This window comes from Myotis nattereri (assembly GCF_964212035.1).
Source record: "Myotis nattereri genome assembly, chromosome: 9".
In the NCBI taxonomy this organism is placed as follows: Eukaryota; Metazoa; Chordata; class Mammalia; order Chiroptera; family Vespertilionidae; genus Myotis; species Myotis nattereri.
The window spans coordinates 61964395-61983708 of record NC_138084.1 but is presented as its reverse complement, the minus strand read 5'-3'; positions in this window follow the sequence as shown (position 1 = coordinate 61983708).

Here is a 19314-nt window from a genome sequence, read left to right as displayed (position 1 = left end):
TTTCACTATTTTAACAAGAAAGCACCCATTGGGCATTGCTGTAAAGGAGATTTATTTGGCCACAGATAACATGGGGTGTTACTTATTATAATGGTCCCTGCTGGGTAGTTCCCCAGCTGAGTGAAATTGAGTCTGATCCTCCCTGATTACTTTGATAAACAGAGACTGATTTGTAAGGAAAGGAAGTTTTGGGGTCAAAACGGAGATTACTAGGTATCATGTTTTGGTTGAAGATAAGAAGCAAAAGATCAGACCAGGGATGGTGAGTATGGGTCGGTACAAGTCTATTTCCTAGGGTTTGAAGGGAAGCATAATTGAGAGAGAAAACAAGCAAACCTTATTTGGACGTATTGTGTGGGTAAACAGCTAAATGGAGTGTCATCTCCTAGTAGCAGTCTACTCATTCCTCTGTCCCTGAAGGGAAGAATCATTGCCCCCAGCTAGATGGACTGGTTTGCTCCCTCAGGGCTCGGCACTGTCTCAAAGAAAGAGTTTCTCTTGAGTCACATAACCTCAGTGCCCACAATGCAGATCAGCTATAAAAATGGGGAAGATGTGTGCTGATTTGAGAGGGCTGCAAAATACCGCTATCGTTTTCCTCATTACAGAGGAGCACAGATAAGCTTCTGCTTTTTTAGTTATATACTCACATACTCAATTATCAAATGTAATTTATCTGAAGTCATTTAACAACTAAATCTTTACATATCTGCTCTTAAAAAGAATACATTTTGAAAGTTCTGCAAAACCCTCTCCCATCCTTTCAAATGTCTAGAAGCACCCTCTTTTACACACACCAACATCACTGGCCCAGAGTCTTTTCTGTGCTAGGCTGTAAATATAAATGAATTACTTGTTTTGTAAACTTTTGTAAAGAATATTTTGGTAGAAATACTTAAAACATATTCTTTGGGTTATATTTATACGTATGTGAAATAAATATACTATCAAAAGGTTATATTTTATACAAAAAGTAAATTGTTACCTTTTGTATGCTAATATACAAAGTTTTGTATAATATGATGGTTTATTTTTAGCTCCACACTTAATCCATAGGCGGTCAAGTGGGAACTTTTAAAAACTGTCAGGAGGCTTATTAGACAAAGTTATATTCTGAAACCTCAATAAGAAAAAAGCATTCCAGGTTTCAATCCTTTCCTTTTTTTTTTTTTTTTTTTTTTTCCTTTTTTGCTCCAAAATTCCCATAGTTCTTGTGTCTTGTTTGATTATTCTGCTGTGCACATTGTATTGGTCCTTGTTGCATGTGGTCTACTGTGTGTTTTCCCATTTTGTAGAACAGAGTTTCTCCATGCAAAAATGTAAGGAAAAGTTATGTACATAGAAACACTTTTATTTTATGGCTCCTCCATGTTACTGTATATATCTGCCAGCACTTCCCCATCACACTCCCGTGACTCAGCTTATTTTTACCCTAACATAAATAGTATGTTTTGTAGTAGCTATCAAATTTAAGAGATAAAGCAATCAGGATGTTTGGATTTTCTTCTATCGTAATGTGAATTTTATAATTAATGTCTATTTATTCAGCTATTCATTAAAATACAGGATTCTTTGGAAAAAAAATGGTGTAGTCTACAGTTTCTGTTTGTTGGCAGCCTATTACCAAAGATGACATAATTTTTCTTGAAAGCTGAGATAATGACAATTTGATAGACATACGTAGCCAAAACTTGATGACTTAACAACTTAAAAACTATTGGAATACGATCTCTCATTTATAGAAATACCAGAGTACGTAATTGTTGGCAATGTTTCTCATTCTCACAATAGTATAAAGGAGGTAGAAGTAATTTTTCTTTTTTAATTCAAAGACTAGAAAGCAATTTAAGCAAATAATTCATTCTCAGCTTTGTGTTAGCCCAATAAAGATAAATAACTCTGCTCTATGTGAATGCACTAATATTACTTGCATTACTGTAACTGTACCCATAACTGTAAAGATTTCAACTTGTAAAACAGCATTTTTGTATTGCGTGTAATCTTATGTGTTAAAAAATAGTTTTTAAAAATTCAGAAGTGGTTTTCTTGTATGAAATCAGAATGTCAGTCCCCGATAATGTTGCTGCTACATCACAGAAAGTTCAAAGAACTATTAATAGTGTTAGACAAATTTATTCTCTGGGAAGTTTCTAACACCAGTGAAATGCTGACTTGTCTAATTTTACTGTTCTTTAGTTCATTAAGATCCTATATATGCACCTATTACTATTCTGCAGGCCATGCAACTAGTAAGTACTGAAGAAAAACTGCCTAACTCTCAAGCAAGGTGTGGGCCTTTGCATGGCCTGCTGTGTAGCTGAGTGAACACAGGGCCAGGTAGACATAGCCTCACTGTGCATAGTTCTTGAGAGTTAAAGAGGTTGAAGAAAGATGGAATTTGTAGGAGGCAAAGGAACTATTCTAACCAAATTTTCTTGCTCTACTGTTGAAATATATTGCCAGAATTCCATTGTCCCTCTCCCCTCTGCCAAAAGGATGTGTGACATTATCCTTCTTATTAGCATTGTTAATGGGGCAATAATAAGAATTGACATTTTATATAGTCACTCTCCAATGATTCTGGAAGGTTAGATAGTAAACAAAATCGACATCAATAAATTCATATTGTTAGAAAGAAATATATAATTCTAAAATGATCCATGAATCCCACCTCCCACCCATGGAAGTAGATCCGAGAAAGGGAATGAGAAAATAAAAGTTAAGTGCAAAAACAACAAAAAAAGAACAGCTCAGTTTCTACCCATTCTGTGGTTGCCAAAGGCAGTTCAAATTCTTAAATATTGTCTCCACTACTTCCATTTTATATCTCTGTAGCTGCATTTTCTCACCCAAAAAATGAGGTTGTGAGGTGGAAATAGATCATCTTTTCTCTTCAACTCTAAAACTCTGCAATTGATTTTTTCCCCAAAACTAAGTGAAAAATTAACCAAAAAAGACTCAACAGTATCATTTTTTTAAATAAAAAATTCACTTAAACTTTTAAAAAATTTCTTACTGGCTGTCAATTTTATTTTACAAAGGAGCCATCTCCATTAAAATGAAATTCTATGAAAATGAGATTTCATCATAAATAGGCCAGAAGTCACTTAGACAAACAGAAGGGCAATGCCAATTTAGGTGCCCACTGACTGAATACAAGTCAAGTCCTGAAAGACAAGCTTGAATGTGATATTAAATGGTCATTTCCCTGTGAGATCATAGAATTTCATAAAGAAAATATTTGCCTACATGGGAGAAAACTTACTTTCAGTAGTGCATTCCATTGGTTATACATTAACAAGTTTTTTATGAGTTTTAAAGGATAATGTAACATCTTTTAAATATGCTTCCTAAATTCTTATAATAGGAAAAGTACGGTAGTGCCCTAGTATCAACCTCATTGGCAACAATAACATGATTAAAACATTATATCATGAGAATTAAGAAAACATATTGACCATAGATTTTTATTTTTAATAAGTGTTTTTATTGATTTTAGAGAGGAAGGGAGAGAGAGAGAGAGATAGAAACATCAATGATGAGAGAGAATCATTGATTGGCTGCCTCTTGCATGCCCCACACTGGGGATGGAGCTCACAACCTGAGGATGTACCCTGACTGGGAATTGAACCCTGACCTTCTTGTTCATAGGTCCACATTCAACCACTGAGCCATGCTGGCAGGGAGACCATAGATCTTAAAAACCAAATGCTGTTGTCCCTGATCTGAATGCAGTAATATTAAGAGGAGGCTTTCGTTTGTTTGTATAAATAGTATTTTAAATTTTTACCAAATTTAATTCATCTTTAGTTCCAGGTTGTGCATAAATATATTGATTTTTTATATAAAGTATACACACTTTGAATAATTATTAATTCCAATGGATTACATCTGAAAAGTAAGAAACATCAATTGAGCTATCCGCTGTTAAGTGTGCATACATTTTGCGGGGATGTTCTGTATATAGAAGCTTTCATGGGGTGCTTTCAGAAAAAGGAAGGAAAGGGGGAAGGGAGAAAGAAGGAAGGAAGAAAACATCCCAAACAGGTTTAAAGAAGGGAATGTACTTGTTAACGTAGCTCAAAAGTTTAGGAGCTAGTCCTGGGTTTTGGCACAGCTGCATCCAGCAGGCCCACAGAGTCATCAAGACCTGGTTCTTTTCTGTCTCTCACCTTTGCCTCCCGGTGTGTTGGGGGCATTCTCAGGCAGGCCCGTCTCTCACGGTGGTGGGTGGTGGCGAGATGGTTGCTAGAAACGCCAGACTGACATCCTCCAACTTCAAGTCCAGCATGAACAGTAGTGACTGCTTCCCTTCCAAAAGTTACAACTTCGCATTTCACAGGCTTTGGTTAGGGCATGTGCCCATCCTAGACAATCATTTTGGTCAGGAAGGTGCAGTGTTTGGATTGGCCAGGCCTGAGTCAAATGCCTCTCTCTAGAGGTAGAGACAGTGTTAACACCATCAAACCATATGGGCTAAGAGTGGAAAAGAGGTGACTTCCCAAAGAAAAATCAAATCGCTATTATCAGAAAGAAAGGGAAGGAGAGAGAGAGAGAGAGAGAGAGAGGGAGAGAGAGAGAGAGAGAGAGAGAGAGAGAGAGAGAGAGAGAGAGAGAGAGAGAGAGAGAAATTGTGAAGGAAGGGAGGGAGGGAGGGAAGGAGGGAGGGAGGAAGGGAGGGAGGGAGGGAGGGAGGGAAGAAGACCACAAATGCCTACTATCCTTTTCTGGCTGCTCTATTTCCACACATACTGTTTTTCCCATATTTTCAATTTCAGAACCTCACTGTCATACTCACCTCCTCCCTATAAGATGGCAATCCAAATCTCATTTACTTACTATATCCACCTCCTAGTCCAACCCACCTAGGTGAAGTAAACTCTTTTTGCCAGGTCAAGATGAACCAGCAATCCAAGCCCCAAAGATATTTATGCACTCCTAATGTATCCAAGTGAAGAGAGAACAGGATAATAGTAATAGAGAGTTCCATTTGGAAGAGCTACTAACGTGTAGATTACATCCTTCTGAACAAGAAGAATCAAAACTATTCAAGCCAATGGCCTGGGGAAGGAGCATTAAAACCTGCCCTCTAGCTCTAGCAGTTTGGCTCAGTGGATAGAGCGTCGGCCTGTGGACCGAAGGGTCCCGGATTCGATTCTGGTCAAGGGCACATACCTCAGTTGCAGGCTCCTCCCCAGCCTAGCCCCAGTCAGGGCGCATGCAGGAGGCAGCCAATGGATGTGTTTCTCTCACATTGATGTTTCTTTGTCTTTCCCTCTCTCTTCCACTCTCTCTAAAATCAATGGAAAAATTTCCTCAGGTGAGGATTAAAAAAACAACAACAAAAAAACTCCCCTCTCGCCCTGGCCAGTGTGGCTCAGTTGGTTGAAGTTCTGTCCCATGTACCAAAGGTTGCTGGTTTGATTCCTGGCCAGGGCATATACCTGGGTTGTGGGCTCAATCCCCTCTCTGTCTTTCTCTCTCATCAGTGTTTCTCTTACTCATTCCCCTTCCTTCCTCTCTCTCTAAAATCAATAAAAAACATATATATATATTTTAAAACTCCCCTCTTTTCTCAGGATGCATGCCAGCTGCATTTTACAGTGGAAATAATCACCCCTTCCGTACGGAGTATATTACATTTCAGTGGTTCTCAACCTTCTGGCCCTTTAAATACAGTTCCTCATGTTATGACCCAACCATAAAATTATTTTCGTTGCTACTTCATAACTGTAATGTTGCTACTGTTATGAATCGTAATGTAAATATCTGATAGGCAGGATGGTCTTAGGCGACCCCTGTGAAAGGGTCGATCGACCGCCAAAGGGGTCACGACCCACAGGTTGAGAACCACTGCAGATGTTGGGGAAAAGCCCAGGGAATCAGACTTTTCTCAAGTCTCAATCAGACCTGCCATGCTTCCCATCTGTTTGACGTGGTATGCAATATCTTTAGTTTACAACTGAAAATTCAACTTTTCAAAAGTATCACTGATGATTTCTAGTCAGGGAAACAAAAATCACTTCAAGCCGAAACCGGTTTGGCTCGGTGGATAGAGCGTCGGCCTGTGGACTGAGGGGTCCCAGGTTCGATTCCGGTCAGGGGCATGTACCTGGGTTGCGGGCATAACCCCAGTAGGAGATGTGCAGGAGGCAGCTGATCGATGCTTCTATCTCATCGATGTTTCTGACTATCTCTCTCCCTTCCTGTCTGTAAAAAATCAATAAAATATATATAAAAAAAATCACTTCAAGTAGTCCAAGTGTCAGAGAGACTTTAATGAAAGGAATTGGTTACATGGGAGATGAGCAAGCGGAGAGGCCAAATAGGGGTTGGTGAGGCCATCCTGCGATGAGCAAAAGCAGGAAGGCACTACTCCTCCCAGGAGGAAAGGACCACAAGACAAGCGGTCACATGCTACAGCATTGGCTGGTCTGTCTGGCAGGAGCCAAATCCAGTGAGGAGTTTGAGTTGCTAATGGAGATGCCACGAAGGACAGAGAAAGAGGAGAACGAATACAGTGCACTCCTGTCTTCTCCCACTCTCCAGGCAGTGCATCTCCTTGGCTGAACTCAGCTGGACCTCAGCTCACCCAGGAGGCTGGAAACATATCTTGGAGCATTACAGACCAGACCAGAAAAGGGCAAGAAATAAGCCCGTCAATAAAAAGTCCCGGGTTGAACACGACATGCTGGCAGATTTCTAGAATCAGCCATCCAGATTGCTGACATAGAGCAAAAAGCAACTTTCTTAGCAAAGCCTGATCTTCTTCCCTCTCTACTTTCAGATAACATTCATTTCTGTCTAAATGTGTCTATTTATTATAGAATGGTGTCTATGATGAAACTGTTTAGCTGCAAGTGTTTAAAACCTCAACTAATGATGGTTCCTTTTTTTGTTCATCTTCACTCGAGGATATGCTTATTGATTTTATTTTTTAATATACTTTTTATTGATTTCAGAGAGGAAGGGAGAGGGAGAGAGATAGAAACATCAATGATGAGAAAGAATCATTGATTGGCTGCCTCCTGCACTGGGGATCAAGTCTGCAACCCAGGCATGTGCCCTGACCAGGAATTGAACCGTGACCTCCTGGTTCATAGGTAAAACTCAACCACTAAGACACGCCAGCTGGGCTGCTTATTGATTTTAGAGAAAGAGGAAGGGAGAGAGAGAGAAACATCGATGGGTTGCCTCCCATATGCCTAACTGGGGATCAAACGCACAACCTAGGTATGTGACCTGACTGGGAATCAATCCCACAACCTGTTGGTGTACAAGACGATGCTCCAACCAACTGAGCCACCCAGCCAGGACTCAACCTAAAGGTAGTTTTTTAAAAGGTGGTTTTTAATATATATTTCATTGACTCTTAGAAACACATGCTTTTTCAAATTTCTTATCTTAAAATTAGATCGTCATCTATAAATGATGTGAAAAGAAAGCAGTATACTATTGTATAATTGTCAGCATTTTCTTTTCCTTCTTAATGGTATGTAGAGTAATGATGTGTCTTATAATCAGTTGTATCTGAGATGACATCAAATGCAGTATTCGTCTCATGCAAAAAGGGGTCTGAGGCAGGCAGTCCTAACTAGTGCAGAAGTCCAGCAATGCTATCAGGTTCCCAGACTATTTCCATCTTTCATTTCTGCCACGAAGAAGCATAGACCTCTTCTTCATACTTGTCACTTCTGTAACAAGATAGTTATCTGAGCCTCATGTCTATGTTCCTAGTTGAAAAAATGGAAAGAAAATATTATGAAGGGCAAAAACATGTTGTCTATAGCAAATCTTTACCTTTTCATGTGGGAAAGGTCACCCTACCAGAGACATAACTATACTTCTTTGGCCGTGATTGTGTCTGTGGCCTTCCAGATCTTCAAGAAGGGGAGGTGTCAAGTACTTAGAGTTATGGCCTCGAAAGTAGAGGATGACAAGGGAGCAGGTGTTTGGAAATGTTGGTAAATAAAAGTATAAAGATATGCATAGGAATTATAAACATAAGCTCAAGATGTTGATTATCTTTGAGGGAATATAGAGAAATGTGAAGGTGGACAGAAAGGATTTAAATTATGTTATTTCCTAAGCCAAATGAAGACTACATGTTATATTTTTAAATGTCTTTTTTCATACCTGTACTAGATTACTAGAAATATGAAAACTAAGCTACGTTAAATGACACCTAAGTAAACAAAGCATCATGAGTGAGAAGCAGCATAAACAACAGACAACAGAAGACCCACAAAAGCTTCAGACACTGGAAATAACACACATCTAAAATAACTAACTTAAAAATATTTAAAGAAATAAAGACAAGCTTAGATATATCAGCATGAACTGAAGATGGCCCATCCGGAGAATAAACATTCCTGTTAAGCATATTCATAAAAATTGACCCATTATATGCCATAAAAGAGCTTTGTTCAATTTCAAAAGATCAGTATTATACTGACCACATTCACCACTCACACTTCCTTTGTTAGAAATAGATTTAAAAAGTAACTTGGAAAACTCCATTTACTTGAAATTTTAAGACAAAAAAGATTCATCTAGCCTTGGCCAGTGTGGCTCAGTTGGTTGAGCGTTGTCCCATCTAACCACCTAGAGTCGCTGGTTAGATTCCCAGTCAGGGTACATTCCCGGATTGAGGGCTCAAACCCCAGTAGGGGGCATGAAGGAGGCAGTGATAGATGTTTCTCGCTCTCACTGATGTTTCTCCATCTCATTCCCTCTCCCTTTCTCTCTCTCTAAAATCAATTAAATTTTTTTGAAAAAGAACTCATCTAAACAACTCTTGGGTCAGTTAAAAAACCATAACAAAATACACAAAATACTTATGATTAAGCAGTAATAGAATATGTATGTTGCTTAAGGAGTTCTTGGAGATAAATTTATTCCCTTGGTTGATTTTTATTACCAAACACAAAACAAAAAAGGCGTAGAATGAATTTTTAAAATCTAACTTGAGGATTTAGAAAAAGAATGCAGAATAAATCTAAAGAAAGTCGGATTAAATAATAAACATAGAAAAGGTAAACAAATAAAAATAAGAGCAAATATAAACATATAATCAAGAGGATTACAAAGACAAAAAGTTGATTACTTAAAGACATTAATAAAACTACTGGAGAGACTGATCAAAAGAAAAAGAGAAGAAAAACAACATTATTAGGGATTAAAAAGAAACATAACTGTTACTACTAAAAGTATTAAACAGATAATAGGATGTTATGCAATAAATTTGAAAATTTAAAGGGAATGGGTAAGTAAGCACAAAATAAAACTCACCAAACCTGATCCGAGAAAAAAATAGAGAACCTGAATAGGTTGATAACATGAAAGCAATTAGGATCATTTAAAATCTTACTATAAGGAAAACAACTGTAGCGTAGTTCCATTTGTTTTCTCTTTTACTTTATTTATTCATTTATTTCCACCACCATTTATCCCCTCTATGTCCTTTTCCACCGCCACCCACCCTCTTCCATGCTGCAATGACCAGGCCCATGAGTTCTTTCTCTTTTTTGTCTTTTTTGCTCAATCCCTCTCCCCAGAGCTGTCTACCTGCTCTCTATCTATGAGTCTGTCTTTATTATTCTTGATAGTTCAGTTTGTTCATTAGATTCCACATCTGAGTGAAATCATATGATACTTGTCTTCTCTGACTGGCTTATTTCACTTATCATAATGTTCTCCAGGTCCAAACATGCTGTCGCAAAGGGTGAAATTTTCTCCCTTTTTACAGCCGAGTAGTATTCCATTGTGTAGATGTACCACAGCTTCTTATCCACTCATCTACTGATGGACACTCGGGTTGCTTCCAAATCTTGGCTATTGTAAATAATGATGCCATGAACACAGGGGTATATATATTCTTTTTAATTATTGTTTCCAGTTTCTTTGGATAAATTCTCAGAAGTGGAATCACTGGGCCATAAGGCCGTTCCATTTTTAATTTTTTAAAGTAACTCCATACTGCTTTCTAGAGTGGCTGCCTTCCCACCAACAGTGCACAAGGGTTCCCTTTTCTCCACATCCTCACCAACACTTGTTGTTTGTTGATTTATTGATGATAGCCATTCTGACAGGTGTGAGGTGGTATCTCATTATGGTTTTAATTTACATTTCTCTGATGATTAGTGATGTTGAACATCTTTTCACATGTCTATTGGCCATCTGTATGTCCTCTTTGTAGAAGTGTCTATTCAGGTCTTTTATCCATCTTTTTCTTTTAATCCTCACCGAGGATATTTTTCCATTGATTTTTAGAGAGAGTGGAAGAGAGGGAAAGACAGAGAGAAACATCGATGTGAGAGAAGCACATTGATTGGTTGCCTCCTGCACAAGCCCTGACCAGGGCCCCGGCTGGGAAGGAGCCTACAACTGAGGTATGTGCCCTTGATAGAAATTAAACCCAGGACCCTTTGGTCTACAGGCCAATTCTCTATCCACTGAGCCAAACCCACTAGGGCCTACCCATTTTTTAATTGGATTGTTTGGGAGTTTTTTGGTGTTGAGTTGTGTAAGTTCTTTATAAATTTTGGATATTAACCTCTTATCAGATGTATCATTGGCAAATATGTTCTCCCATTCCGTGGGTTGTCTTTTCATTTTGTTGGTGGTTACCTTTGCTACGCAAAAACTCTTTAATGAAATCAGAATTTGAAATCATAGAAGATGCATTATGTATGTAATTCATGCAAGAAATACTTCAGAGACCTCCTATTAGCAAAACCATATCACAAAGAAAGCCCAACATTAAAAGATTAATGAACAAAGGCACTTTACAGGCTATAAATTAAAATGTTTAAATTTTATGTTTTAAGTTAAAACATTTAATTTATGCATATTTGTATGTATATAGTGTATGTATACATATATATGATTCTGTTTAATCCACTTTGATTTTCTTTCTTAATTAACTGACCAAGTACCACTTCTATTCACATCATATCAGAGGACATCTACTCTATTAAACATTAAGAAAATGAACTAAAGACTTTAATTTGCATGGGGAACTAGTGGGGGTTAAGGATAGAATGGCATAGAAATTATGCATTTTGAAAAATAAGCTTGAACTTAACATTTATTTCTGAGAAAATATTTAAAAATATTAAGGAAGCTTATCTTTAGTATGAATGAATATAACATAAATAATTTTCAAAGTAGTTTTTCTTCATTATTTATTCATATACTAACTTGAAAATAACATGTCACTTTTCAAAGCACTGGAGAAAAAGTTAAATATAGAGAGATAGATATATAAACCTCATTTATATATAATGTATAATTCTGCCTTTCAACACTTACAGAAAAAAAAACTGAAGCTTATTCTACATCTGGTCTTTTGGATAAAGTTAGCCAGGAATTTTTGTAAATCTTTGGAGTGATCAGAAGATTTGAAGGATGTTTTAATCCTGCTCTGAGTATGTTAAAGATGTCTTTATTAATTTCACAAAACCCAAATAAGAGTGTTGTGAGGATTAGATTTTGACAATTCAATCCAGATAACTGCTTTATTATGGAAAAATATTCTCTATCCCTTACCTAATCCAGAAGTCTATTCACAGAGAAGTCACTATAGCTACACTATAATACAGTTACAAATATTAAAATGAAAGGTTATAAGAAGAAACACAGCTGGTAAAGGGCAATGATTGAGTGAATTTTATTTCAGTTACATGTCTATGATGAGGTGGATTATTCAAAATTTTCTCCAAAACTCATTTCAAAGGCTTTCCCTTTAGCATTTCAAAGCTGGTGGATAATATTTGGGGAAAAAATGTTTCACTTCTTTTATACGATTTGAAAGCTAAAATATATGCAAAGGCTGATAAAATAATGGTATCAGGGAGTTCTGAATGTCAATTGTGTGCACAGATGTCTCAGTTGGAACATGAAATATTGCCATGTTTTATAGCTGTTCTTTCTTGAAGAAGTTATTTGCACTTGTGCAGTGACATAAGCTTTCTTATGACATAGAGAAAAACTGTTAACTCAAAAAAATGGGTGAAAATTTGGTTCTCCAAGTTAACCAACCCTTGATGTGAGTTATTAAACAGATAAAATGTTACATATGTATATTTATTTGCTTTTATTTTTAAAAAGTCAAAGCATATCAAGATATATTTCACCTCAGAGAAGTACATTCAAACTATTTTAAGTTTCAAAGTTAAAATATGTGGTGCTGCATTCAGAAAGTCAAGATTTAAAAAAATAAATTCCTTTAAATCTATCATCAATTTTCCCAAAGATAGGATGCTTCTCTTCCCATTGCAATATGAAGTCAGAGACTACTTGATGAATATTTCCTACCGGTCCTTTAGTAACACAGTTGGATTCGAAGGTTGTAGAGATTTTGTTAGAGAGCTAGATTTCCCATCTGTGTGTGTGTGTATATATATATATATATATATATATATTTCTTTCTCTTAATCCGTGTTTCCCAAAGTGTATTTTGTGAGCAACACAGTCATACAAAGGATTTTCATTGTCAAAAAGTATATATTTTATATATCTCTTATATATCTCTAAGAATGTATTCTAGAAAAATACATTCTTAGAGATGTATAGGAAAAAATTTTCTCCAGAAAACAATGCTCTTATTTTTAATACTGAAATTTCCTAAATTTATTTGACCTTTTCCACATAACCCAAATTGATAGCCTATCGTGTGGTGAGGCAAATGCTGTCCTATGTAATTTAACCTAAGAGTGCATTCTGGCTGGCCTTTAGAAAAATATTTATTTCTACAAAATGCATACACTGACGTTTGTGTATTTGCAATGAAAAAAATGTGTTGTACATTATAGTTACTAAAAGCCTACCATTTTACTGATTTCTGATTAAGACCAGCACCAGAGGTTTGTTTGCTTTGACCGAAGTGGTCAGGCGGCTAAAGAGGTTGCAGGAGCACAGTCTCACACGGTGTGGGATACTGTTCAGAAAATTATGCTAGCAAGAAACTAAGGTTTTTGAGTGAGCAGGAAGTGAGGGAAACAGCCTGACTTCTGCTGTTTTGGAAGAAAGAGTTTGGAAAATCAGGCATTGATCGCTGTAATGGTTGAGAAAGGCTGCTCTTGAGGCTTAAGGCATAAAACAGGGTGCGGGAATACTCATCACTCTGAGTCAGAGGGTATTAGTCTAAGAAATCTTCAAGGACAACTTGGGAGGACCAGAGTAGGTGGTATCTTCTAGACATTGTATCTACTTTTGTTTGAAACCTCTAATGACCTTTACAGCTGTCAGTGCTGATTTATCGCCCTTTTAACTCATTGGCTTTTATGTGTTCATCAGCTCTACGTAAAGCCATACGTTAGTGGTATTCATGCCATTTCAGCCTGTTTTATTACTTTAACTATTTCATCTCTTAGTCTCTGGGTGTAATTATTTTGCTGCATATATCAATAATTCTTAATCCTTCTTTGTCCTTCTTTCCATTTTATTTCCTTTATCCCATTTGATTGTATAGTTGTATTGTTCTCAGTCTCTACTTTTACATTTATCTTTTCTATTGCTCAATAAACGTTTTAAATTTTATTTGAGCTTGCATCATTTTTTAAGGATTTTTTAAATTTATTGATTTGAGAGAGAGAGATTTGCTGTCCCACTCACCAATGCACTCACTATTCTCCTGTATGTGCCCTGACTGGAGATGACACTTGCAACCTTGGCACAGCATGAAGCTCCAACCAACTGAGCTACCCGGCCAGGGCTGCATCATCTTTTTATTGGTTCATTGTATTTTATTTCTGCTCTTGAAACTTATTAAATGTCAAGCAACTAATATAAGGGGGGAAGCTGTTTATTGAGATAAATAAGAAATTTAACACTCATCTATACTAATAAAAGGATAATATGCTAATTAGACTAGATAGACCCGATGTCTTCCGGACATCCTTCTGGACAAAGCCACGGTGTGGAGGTGGGGGACCAAGGTAGAGGCAGTTAGGGGCGATTAGGGCAGCAGGCAGAGGCAGGCAGAGGCAGTTAGGGGTGATCAGGCTGGCAGGGGGAAGTAGTTAGGCGATCAGGCAGGCAGGCAGAGAGGTTAGGGATGAGCAGGCAGGCAGGCAGGTGAGTGGTTAGGAGCCAGTGACAGTGGTCCCAGATTATGAGAGGGATGTCCCGGATTGAAGAGGGTGCAGGCCGGGCTGAGGGACCACCCCACCCCCCGCATGAATTTCGTGCACCAGGCCTCTAGTAACTGTATGAACATCAAAGTACTTTAACAGCAAGGACTGACATACTGTTTACTCTGTTGCGATGCTCTCCTTCCTTTCTTCACTAATTCACACATCTCAGTTTATGTATCGTCTCCCCCAGGAAGCCTTTCCTAGACTCCTAAATTGAGCTAATTATCCCTATTCAATGTTCCCAAAGGACCTTGTATTTGTTTCTGCTCATGTCATCCATTTTTATTTTTAAAATTATTATAAGAAACAATCACATAAAATAAGCTACAACCCTTACTAAAAAAACTCTGAGGAGAATGTTATTTTACATTACTTTATATCCTTTATATAAAATTTCAGTGAGAAATTTCTTGTATAATTCAGTGCAAAAAAAAAAAAAGCTTCTGTTTCTTCCAAAAAACTCATATGATTTTTACTTTCTGATAATGGGAATGATATAAGGATTATGTGTTTAATTTTAGATAAGGCTGCCAGGAGGCTTAGTGTAAAATCTAAAATTCTTTTATGAGAACCATTTATTTATTTATTTATTTATTTATTTATTTATTTATTTATTATTTTCTAAAAATAAATTTTAACTTTTTAAAAATTTATTTTTATTGTTGATGGTATTTTTAATGTCCTATTAAAGGTTCTTTTTGTATTATCTTTTTCCTTTGTCATTTTTTATCTTTTTGTTTTAATTTCATGTATCTTTTGTGATAAGCCACCTCAAACTTTTGTGGAAAAGGTAGAGTTTCGGTAAATATACATAAAAATAAAATGCAGTTGAAGAGGGCAGTTATCCAGTGATTCCTTTATTCTAAAGAAAACCTAGATAATTAAGTCAAAATCCCTGATCTCTTTTTAGTTTGGGGACTAGGCTTTTGAGGTCAGTTGCATCAGTGTAGACCTGTTTGGATATTCCTAGAGAATCTGGTTTCAGGAAGGGATGCGCTGATTAAACCTGGAATTGTATTCGAAGGACTTAATAAAACAGATTTGACCTGTTCAATCCCTCCGGAAAGCAGCACTTCACAATTAGCCTCCTTCCAAGTTGTTTGCATCCATCTCTTTTTCCCCTTCAAGATTTTTTTATGTAAATCTTGCTGACCTGGAAAAACATATGTGGATTTCCCATATTTTGAAACTGTAGCCCTGAAATCCAGCGCAGGAGGCATAGTTTCCTGGTATTTCTTTGCCATTAAGTCGCTTTGCTATTAAGTCACTGGTTTGGTTTGGTTTTGAGATTTCCTATTACGCCACTTCTTAATTTTAAATAAACCAATATTCAATTTGCTTTAAGTGCTTCAGAGTATATGAATAACATTTAAAAATACAGCATTGTGATAGAAACCAAGCTTTGAAATTTAGACACAAAGGTCTGAAGATCTCTATTATATAGAGATCCAAAGAAGATCTCTGGGTGATATAAAGGATGTTGTTATTTTTTTGCACAGATGTTGTTTCTTGCACTAGAAGGGTATTATGAATCGGGAGTAAAATGAAAGCATTACAAAGGACTAAACATGCATTTTACAACTAAACCTAGTGATGGACAGATAGCCTGAAAAGGGAAAAAATACACACATGTTCTGCCAAGAGAACATATTTTTCAGGAAGTCCTAACTCACCCAAAACATTGTGGGCAGCAAATACCACATCCCCTGTGATTAGTTCTCATGAGCACTCTCAAATCAGGTCAACAATTTTCTTGGAGGCATCTATGAGACATAGTCATCCATTCAAATATATATTTATTGAATGTCCACTTTGTTCCAAGCACTCTTCTAGCTGCTTAGAACGCATTAGTGGGCAAAACCCACAAGAATTCCTAGCTGAAAGCAATGGATAATAACAATATATGGATAAGTAAGTAAAGTACATGATAAGCATGAAATGATAAGTAGTATGGAAAAAATTAGAAAAGAATAAAGGAGATATAAGTACAGGGGTGCATGTGAAATTTTAAATGGGATATTCAAGGTAGGACTCGAGAAAGAGACATTTGAGCAAAATTTTGAAGCAAAATTTTGAAGCAAAATTTTGAGAAATTTAATATTGGGATAGAAAAGTTGTTAGCAAAGATGTGTCAAAATCATCTGGCTATGACAAGAGAGAAAAAAGAAACTTCAAGTTATTTTGACTCAATTTTAACTTCAATTCTGAGTGCTTCTAAGTTATTGCATCCCTAGGTGAAGGCAGCTATGTTTTTTTATTAATTTTCAGTCCAAAACACAAACTTCATTTAAGGTCAAGGAGAGGCGATTGCCTTTTATACCCACTTTAGTTATCATGAATTAGAGCAAAATGCAGTAGATGACCTTGCAAGTATAAGCAACTCACACCATATAAGTGCGATATATATTAGATACCCAACATTAGACACTGAAAACAGGTACCAAAGCTTGACAGTTCATACAACACTTTCCTGGAGACTCAATAACAATACATCAAGATATAATCTCTTCCAGGACAAATTCATCCTCCCCAAGATGCCAGAAATCTTTTATCTACTTCCCAATACCTGAGGTGATATATCAAGTAGTCATGAAAATGTCATGAATGTGAAGGTAATTTTAATGAATCAAAAAAGGTAGGAACCATGTCCACAGATGTGTAGTTTAGGAACTATGATCAAATGGAGACAATTTAACTCACTCAATGTAAAAGTGACAGTTGCTAGATTAAATCACAATCATGAAATCATATGACCTGAAACTATGAGATTAATTGATTCAAACACAGAGATTTTTAAAAATGCATTTCAGATAATTCAGTCTGTTGATGTTAACATGTGCCCAAGGTCACTAGAAAAAAAAAAGCAGATGCTGGGGTCTTCATTTACTGCCAAAATTTCAGCCATGCTCAGTCCTTTGGTCTGGCCTCTACTGTATGTATTTTTATTCCTTTAATGAATTAAAGAGAACTACCACTTGTAGACATGTATAATGTGTCAAGTGCCATATTAGATGCTTTTGCATGTGTCATCTCACATTCTGACATGTATGTGTATGTGTATGTGTATGTGAACATAATGTAGGAAGATGTGGGGGGGGGGAGCTGGAATACTAGCTACATTTTACAGAAGCTCAGAGATAACTGCTCTAAATTTACATACATAGGAAGTATTACAGCCAGGATTCTGATCAAGAGTTTCTAGCCTTATAAACCATCTGCTATCAACAGAGGCCACTATAATAATTACTACTTGTACTAGAGGCCCGATGCATGAAAATCTTGCAAGGGGCTCAGCCCTTTCAGCCACGGTGGCTGCCACTGCCTTGACTTCGTCTGGAAGGTTGTTCGGCTGTCTGGTCTAATTAGCATATTATGCTTTTATTATTTATAGTATTTTTTTGCTTATAAAGTCATATTTTATTTGATTACATCAATGTCCTAAGAACATTCTAATTACCTTGGTTTTCTTCAAAATTATCTGTCTGTGGCAGTGATTTTCAGTTAGTGTGCCACAGAATTTTTAAAACATGCAATACCTGACTATTTAGTCAGGGGCACGGACCTCGTTTCCCTTAGATAGTCAAATCTAAGAAAAAATGACAACAGCCAACACAATAACAGCCTTCTGGTGTGAATGAATCAAAATTATGTTGCATTGCCAAACCGGATTGGCTCAGTGGATAGAGCGTCGGACTGCAGACTCAAGGGTCCCAGGTTCGATTCCGGTTAGGGGCATGTGCCTGGGTTGCGGGCACATCCCCAGTGGGAGATGTGCAGGAGGCAGCTGATCAATGTTTCTCTCTCATCGATGTTTCTAACTCTCTGTCTCTCTCCCTTCCTCTCTGTAAAAAATCAATAAAATATATTTTAAAAAAAATTATGTTGCATGCCTTTGATTTTCCTTAAATTTCTTTTTTATAGCAACTATTTTTTCTTATATTTAAAAACAATTGGTTGGTGATGGTTTAAAAATTTAAAAAAAGACACTGGTTCTTCCCACACATAATTTGAGAAGCACTGGTCGAGATTGCAAATAAGAAAATAACTTTGGGAAGTTCTATGAGGAGGCTAGACTGTAATTTGATTATAGCAATAGTTTCTGAATGACCTGAGTAGGCTAAAATATTCTTTAAGTACAGAAAGTCCTAATCAAGTTGATTTCTCTTGGAGATATATGTCATATGACATATAGCAGCCAATATGTCAGAAAAATAATTCAGTAAGACTTTAACTTTCAGCTGAGATTGAAGTATTTGCTTGCTGGTCAATCTGAGAAGTTACTGTCTTACCATTTAGGTGAGAAGTAAAACAGTAAGTTCAAAGGAAGAACAATAATAGTAACAAACCCAGTTACTGAGATGCCGTGACCTTTGCGGTGAGGTTCAGAATCTGAAGGTGGGGCCGACGCATAAATGAAAATGCTATACAAGAAATATGAATTTAGAAGACATTGGGAGCCAGGTGGAGCCTCTTTCTTGAAGAGACACACCGACTTCTGGCCTAGTCCACTATTTATTTACTTGAATACACATTTGCCCTTTAGCAATGCATACAGGCATATCAAAGGTAAAGTTTGGTAAACAGAAAAAGGATCATCAGGTTAGGAACATCACTATCTCAAAAGACGAGGTGCTTAGCATCAGCCCTGCTAACACCCAAGGTCCATCAGCCTTCTGTGTTCCTTGGTTCACTGACAGTATTGGCAAGAGGTGGCTTCCCGCACTGAAAGCCTACTGTTCAACCAACTTTATGTAGAGAAAAACAACTCATTATGTGGCATTTTAATTTCCATTTTATAGATAAGAGAACTGAGTCTTGGAGAAGCAACTTAATGAAAATCATAGAGCAAATACATGACGAAGCAGGATTCCAATTTAGATTGGTTCAAAAGTATCTTCACTTAACACTGGTGTTCTTTATTAACCACCAGATTGGCCCATATAGAAATCATTACATCATCAGGAAGATGGTTTTGATAGGAGCAGAAATAGTATATTGGGGACCAACTATAATTGTAAGAAATATTAATCATGTTCTGTTAACCATGATTGTTTTGTTCTGATTAAAGAAAGCACATTCTAACCTGGCTGGGAGTTGCATGCACCTGGGACCTCACCTGGAAATATGGCCCATCCTCCTCATTTAGGAGCTGCCTGTTACCACGGAAAGATTAACA